This window comes from Otolemur garnettii, unplaced genomic scaffold (assembly GCF_000181295.1).
Source record: "Otolemur garnettii isolate 467f Iridium unplaced genomic scaffold, OtoGar3 scaffold00024, whole genome shotgun sequence".
In the NCBI taxonomy this organism is placed as follows: domain Eukaryota; kingdom Metazoa; phylum Chordata; class Mammalia; order Primates; family Galagidae; genus Otolemur; species Otolemur garnettii.
Genome location: NW_003852419.1, coordinates 2,027,073 through 2,033,037, shown reverse-complemented (window position 1 = coordinate 2,033,037; position 5,965 = coordinate 2,027,073). Strand labels below are relative to the sequence as shown.

General features: G+C 42.7%; 1 non-coding gene across 1 annotated transcript; it reads left to right on the top strand.

Moving 5' to 3' along the window:
* Positions 1 to 1,385: 1,385 nt before the first annotated feature.
* On the top strand, positions 1,386 to 1,512 carry LOC111724631. The gene has a single exon (XR_002772896.1). It is a non-coding gene; the product is annotated as a small nucleolar RNA ACA64 (small nucleolar RNA).
* Positions 1,513 to 5,965: the final 4,453 nt, after the last annotated feature.

Sequence of the window (5,965 nt, the reverse complement as noted above, 5' to 3'; positions counted from 1 at the left end):
AAAAAAAAAAAAAAAAGAGTGAAAGTCAAGGGTGGTGCCTGTGGCTCAAAGGAGTAGGGCACCAGCCACATACGGAAGTGATGAGTTCAATCCCAGCCCCAACCAGAAACTGAAAAAAAAAGGAATGAAAGTCAAAGTCCTTACAATAACCTTAAGGCCTTACATAAGCCAAGCCCCTCATTTCATTCCTTAATACTTACTCCTTTGCTTGCCTGGCTCCTGCTACCCTGGTCTCCTGGCTGTTCCCCAAAATGCAAGTTCCTGCCTTAGGACCTTTCTAGTGGTTACTTCCAGTATATGGAATGCTTACCTCTTCCTTGGTGTTTATATCTGTTATAAATCTTTACTCAATGAAGCCTACCCTACCACCCTATTTAAAATGACAACAAATCTTCCCTATACTTTCATCTTCTATTTCCTCATTTTGTTTTCCCCATAGTATTCATCATCTTTTAACACATTTGTTTATTATGTTTGCTTTTTAGCCTGTCCCCTATTGTATGAGGTGAAGAGTCAGATGTCAGCCCCGTATTTTGAAATAGTTCAGCCAGAACAACAACAAAAAAACCAGGTTGGGATCCATTGAGTTACATAATTATTTCAGTGGGTCTGAAACAACCTGTTGAGAGAGGATACTTGAGAAGGGTGAGATCTAGGAGAACAGTATTCTCAAGGAGACCACAAGGATACACCTGCAGGGTCCTCTCCATGGTGATTCAGCTCTTCGGAATTTGTAAACTTAACTTCTGGAACTTGGAAATTTCCAAGTTCTGTGAACTGTCATTCTGTAGGGGCTGAAACAGCATCTCCCGCTTGATTCAAACTGGCCAAAGAGAAGGGTACCTATGGGTTGGGACTTTTTGACTGTCAATAAAAAGGGAAAGACCAAGGCAGTTAGGGAGCATGGCCATTTGGAATTCTTCTATGCTATAAGCTCTCGGCCAGTAAATAAAGCCCTTCCTCTTATAAACATGGTGTTTGGGTGCTCTTTTATTTTTATTTTTATTAAAGGGTGCTCTTTCTCTCTGTTGGGACTAGTCTTCCTGCAAAAATATGAGTACACTGTATTAAAAAGAAAACTTCAAAATTGTTAAAATGATTAATTTTGGTATGTGTACTTTACTATAATTTCAAAAAAAGAAAAAAAGAAAAATTTAAAAGCTCATATAGAATAACAAATATCTGAAGACATTTTTGTTTCAGTTATGTGTAAGTACTCATACGAACTTGGTTCCAAAGTACAATATAGTTCTTACTATCAGTCCCTGCCAAAAATATTAGAAAAAAATTACCATAGGGAGAGCTGCCTTGGCACCTATCTGTAGGTAGAGATAGGTTTGGCCACTATGGCCACCCGTTATATGCATGCTGATGGTGGTCAGGGTGTTGGTTGAAAATCACCCCTGGCTTTGGTTGTAGCCAGGAGTGAGATGCAGTGCCCAGAGCCAGCAGGGACCTCAGTTCATGGCCCACTGCATCATGGGCAGGGGTGAAACCCAGGCCCCAACAGGTGATTAAAAAAAAAAAAGAAAAAAAATCACTGTAGGGAACATTCTGTACACCTTCATCAGTTGAAATGCACAAAATGTAATAGTTTATAGTAAGAGTAAAAGCTGGAAATAACCCAAATGCCAAGAGGTAGTAGAATGGACACATAAATGTAGTATATTAAACAATGGCATACTATACAACAGTGAATGAAGAATTACAGCCACCTTTTACGTGAGTTAATCCAAAGCAATGCTGAAATAAGCAAATTACTTGAGAATACATACATAGTTCCATAAATAAAGTTTGAAAAAAAATTTTTTTTTGGAGACAGAGTCTTACTATGTTGCCCTCAGTAGAGTGCTGTGGAGTCACATACAGCTCACAGCAACCTCAAACTCTTGACTTAAGTGATTCTGTTGCCTCAGCCTTCCAAGTAGCTGGGACTATAGGCGCCCATCATAATGTCCTGCTATTTTTTGTTGTTGTTGTCATTGTTGTTTAGCAGGCCCTGGCCAGGTTTGAACTCATCAGCCCCAGTGCATGTGGCTGGTGCCATAACCACTCAGCTATGAGCACTAAGCCTAAAGTTTGAAATTGAACAAAACAAGATATTGCATAGTGAATATACATACGTGAAAAAACTATAAACAAGGCAAGGTGATATAAAATTTAGAGAAATATTGATTAAAAACATAGAAGTTATTAACCTGAACAAAGGTTTAAGGAACTTAAAGGTTCTCAGTGTTTCTCAAAGAAAAAATTTGAGATTCTCACCTTGTTGTTCAGGCTAGAGTGTCATGGCATCAGCCTAGCTGCCAGCAACCTTAAATTCTTTGGCTCAAGCAGCCCTATGGTTTAACCTCCTGAGTAGCTGGGACTACAGGTGGCTACTACAATGCTTGGCTAAGTATTTCCTACATTAATGCTCCTCAAGACAGCATCATGTCTATTTTCAGATCTTACCCTCTATTCCAGCTCCTAGTGTAGTGTTTGACACCCAGTTATTTTATTTCAAAGGGCTGAATGAGCTGGGCATGGTGACTTGTACTTGTAATCCCAGATACTCAGAGGCTGAAAGGAACTGTCAACCCAAATAAATTACTGAGGCAAAAATCTCAATCAATGGAGGTTTATTAGGCCAGGATTTTGAGGACGTGCTTGGGAAAAACAAGAACCTCAGACAAAATGTGGCTGTTTTGCCAAAGGGAAGGTTGAAACCTTCAGCATTTTAAAGGCATACAGAGAAAAGAATAAAGGTAGTAGGGAAGGAGGTTTATAGAGTGTATATTCTTTTGAAGCCCAACAAATCTACATTTTACATAAAATTAGAGAGTGAAGGAAAGATCAATTATGCAGATGTCCCAGGGTTGGTGGAAGAATGTCTGATTCTGTGTTGTCTCCAGTTCTGTTACCTGTAAGACAAACATGTAATTCATTATTAGTATGGAATCAAATAGGCTTTAGTTTTAGGAGCTAGACATAGGTACAATTTGCAAGTTCTTGCTTATAGGAGGTTAGCAAGAAATTTCCTTCATGAATGATCTGAGGTACCAGTTCTTCACAGATGTCTAAGCTTTTTTTTTGTTGTTGTTGCAGTTTTGGCAGGGGCTGGGTTTGTATCCTCCACCTCCCACCTCCGGCATATGGGGCAGGTTCCCTACTCCTTTGAGCCACAGGCGCCGCCCCTAAGATTTTTTTTTTTTTTTAACAGGAGGATCCTTTGAACCAGGAGTTCAAGGCAAGCCTGGACACATTAGCAAGACCTGTCTCTAGGAATAAACCTCACCAGATTGTCTATTACATTCTATGAGCTGTGTAAAATATATATCCTAAATCAGGGGTAACTTTCCAGGGTAGCGCCTGGCAACACTCCAACAATAGAGCTCATTACCTATTTGTTGAATGAAATAAAGGACTTTGGCCGTGCCAAAGTTTTCATTTAAGAACTTCTCATTTTAGTCCAAATTCTTCTCGTGGCTTCGGTTCAGTCCTCACCCATACCCTACCCATCTCGCAGGCTCTAAAGTCGCTGGGCTTCTCCTTCCTGTGCCCCGGAGGTAGTTTTCTCCCTGTGTCTGAACAGGGTAAACTAAGTAGCAGGGTAGAGGTGTGGATCCGGAGAAAGTCGCTTCCCAGGGACACAGGAGTGCCAAAATAAGAGGGTGGCGCGGTGATTGGCTAAATTAGGCACAGCACTGACAGCAGTTAGCCAAACCCGCTGACCCCGCCCCATCGCGTGACGTCATTGGCCCATCGAACTCCCGATTGGAGGGGCTGCATTCGGGCAGTTCCCGCGATGACTTCGCCTGCTATTCTCCGCCTCCTTCGCTGCGCCCTGACCCGGTAGTCGACTACCGACCGCGTTGCGAGCCATCCAGACTCAGTAGGGCCACACCAGCTTCCGGCGCTCTTCCAGACGGCTGCGACTCTTCTCAGACGCCCACGGGCACGAGGTTTGGCTCCTAGGCGTTCTGCTTGCCAGACCCGGGGTAGCGCGTGACTCTCCACCGCTCGATTCGGCCAGTTTGCTTTGGCCTCCCGGGCCAAATTCCCATCTTAGCATCGCCAGAGTTTGGCTGCTGTGGAGCTGATTTCCGGTTGCTGCGTCTCTATGGAGACAGCACTTTAACCCCTTTTCACCCTGTCATTCCTCGGACTCCACGTGGCTCAGAAATTTCTCGGAGAATATTTAGAGAGTCAGCCAGAGAGGTGTAGGTGGTAGCGAAGCAGCGTTCAGAAGGGAAGCAGTAAGCAGGACCCAAGAGGAGAGTAATTTACTGGGCACCTTCTAGCCGCTGAACCAGCACCTTGCGGTGGACACGGGATTTTCCCTGTCATCAGGGAAAAGTCAGCCCAATTCATCAGGATACACGTTTAGGCATCCATTGAACCTAAGGCATATCACGGAGGCATATCACAGAGTTTATTTTTGTGTAGTTTTGTAGTTTCCAGGATTAATACTTCTGCAAACTGGCTCACCATTCGCCAGAGAATAGTCCTCTGCAGTTATCTTTCCTCAGTCCCTTCTAACTTTGTGTGATGGTGTGCTGGAATGAGTAGAAACAGAAATATTGAAAGGTATAATAAGTCCTTTATGTGTGAATAAGGATCAGGAAGTGCAAAGCCTCTGAGATGGTGAAGAGAAAATTCATTTGAGAAGACCAGCAGAGAAGGGCAGGGTCAGATTATTTAGGGCCTTGAAGACTAAAGTCTCAAATTTGGATTTTATTCTAAGTATAATTGGAAGCCCATGGAAAGTTTTAAGCCAGAGAGTAATTAGATTTGATAATGGACTCTTTGGAGGCAAGGGTAGAAGTGAGGAGACCAGGTAGGAAGTTATTTCAGGAGTCTAAAAGAAAAGCGTTCAATCAGCTGCTGTTTGGATAGTCCCAATGTTGGGAAATTCTCTGTTTAAAAGGTAGCCCACTCCATAGTGGGACCATAGAGTTCTTTTGTATTGAGTTTGGATCTGCCTCCCTGAAGCTGACACTGACTTTGTTACTAATCCTATAGCAAGACAAAAGGAATTTACTCTCATTTTCTCCAAAACATTCCAGCAGCTGTTTTAAGGAACTTTTGTCCTCTTTTCTCCAGGCCAAATTCCTTTGGTTGACTGAGCTGTTTTCTGAAGGAGGTGCTCTTTAGGACTTTCAGAAATGTAGTTGATTCCTTGGAAATGCCATTTGTTTGTTATGGCTCCATAAAGTATGGCTACCAGCATTGCACCTAATGCTCCATATGTCACCTGGAATCATGTATTCTCTTGATATGGCTGACTTTTTTTATTTAAGAGATGGAGTTTCACTTTATTGCCCTTGGTAGAGTGCTGTGGCATCACAGCTCACAGCAAGCTCCAACTCCTGGGCTTAGGTGATTCTCTTGCCTCAGCTTCCTAAGTAGCTGGGACTATAGGTGCCCCACAATGCCCGGCTTTTTCTTTGTTGCAGTTTGGCCAGGGCTGAGTTAGAACCCTGCCACCCTCTGTAGGGGCCAGCACCCTACCACTGAGTCATAGGCCCTGCCTGGCGATCTGGGTGACTTCTAATGTGTTTTTTAGGAGTCATGCTGTGCTGTTGGGTCACATATTGAGCTGTTTCAAACCATGTTTCACCTCCCTCTCCCTCCCCACCCTGTATTTCTGTGGGGTTTCCCCTCCAATGTAAAAGCAGCTTTTTACATTTCTGTTTCATCTGGGTAAATTTCATATTATTCATTATTTCAGTTTAATGAGCTGTTTTAGTACTGATTCCATCATCCAAGATATCCGAGCTTTGTGTCTTTTATAAATGAAGTATTATGTCCTTTAATGTTTGCATCATAAACAGTGATAAGAATGCTAAGTGTATCAAAAAAGCTGCATGCCATTTCCCTCGTGACTTCTTTTCAGATGTCTTGGGACTGGGACTGTGTAGTAGCATGCATGAATGTGTAGTCTTCAGTAAGACTGTTTAGCTCGTTATGATCCTGTTGATTT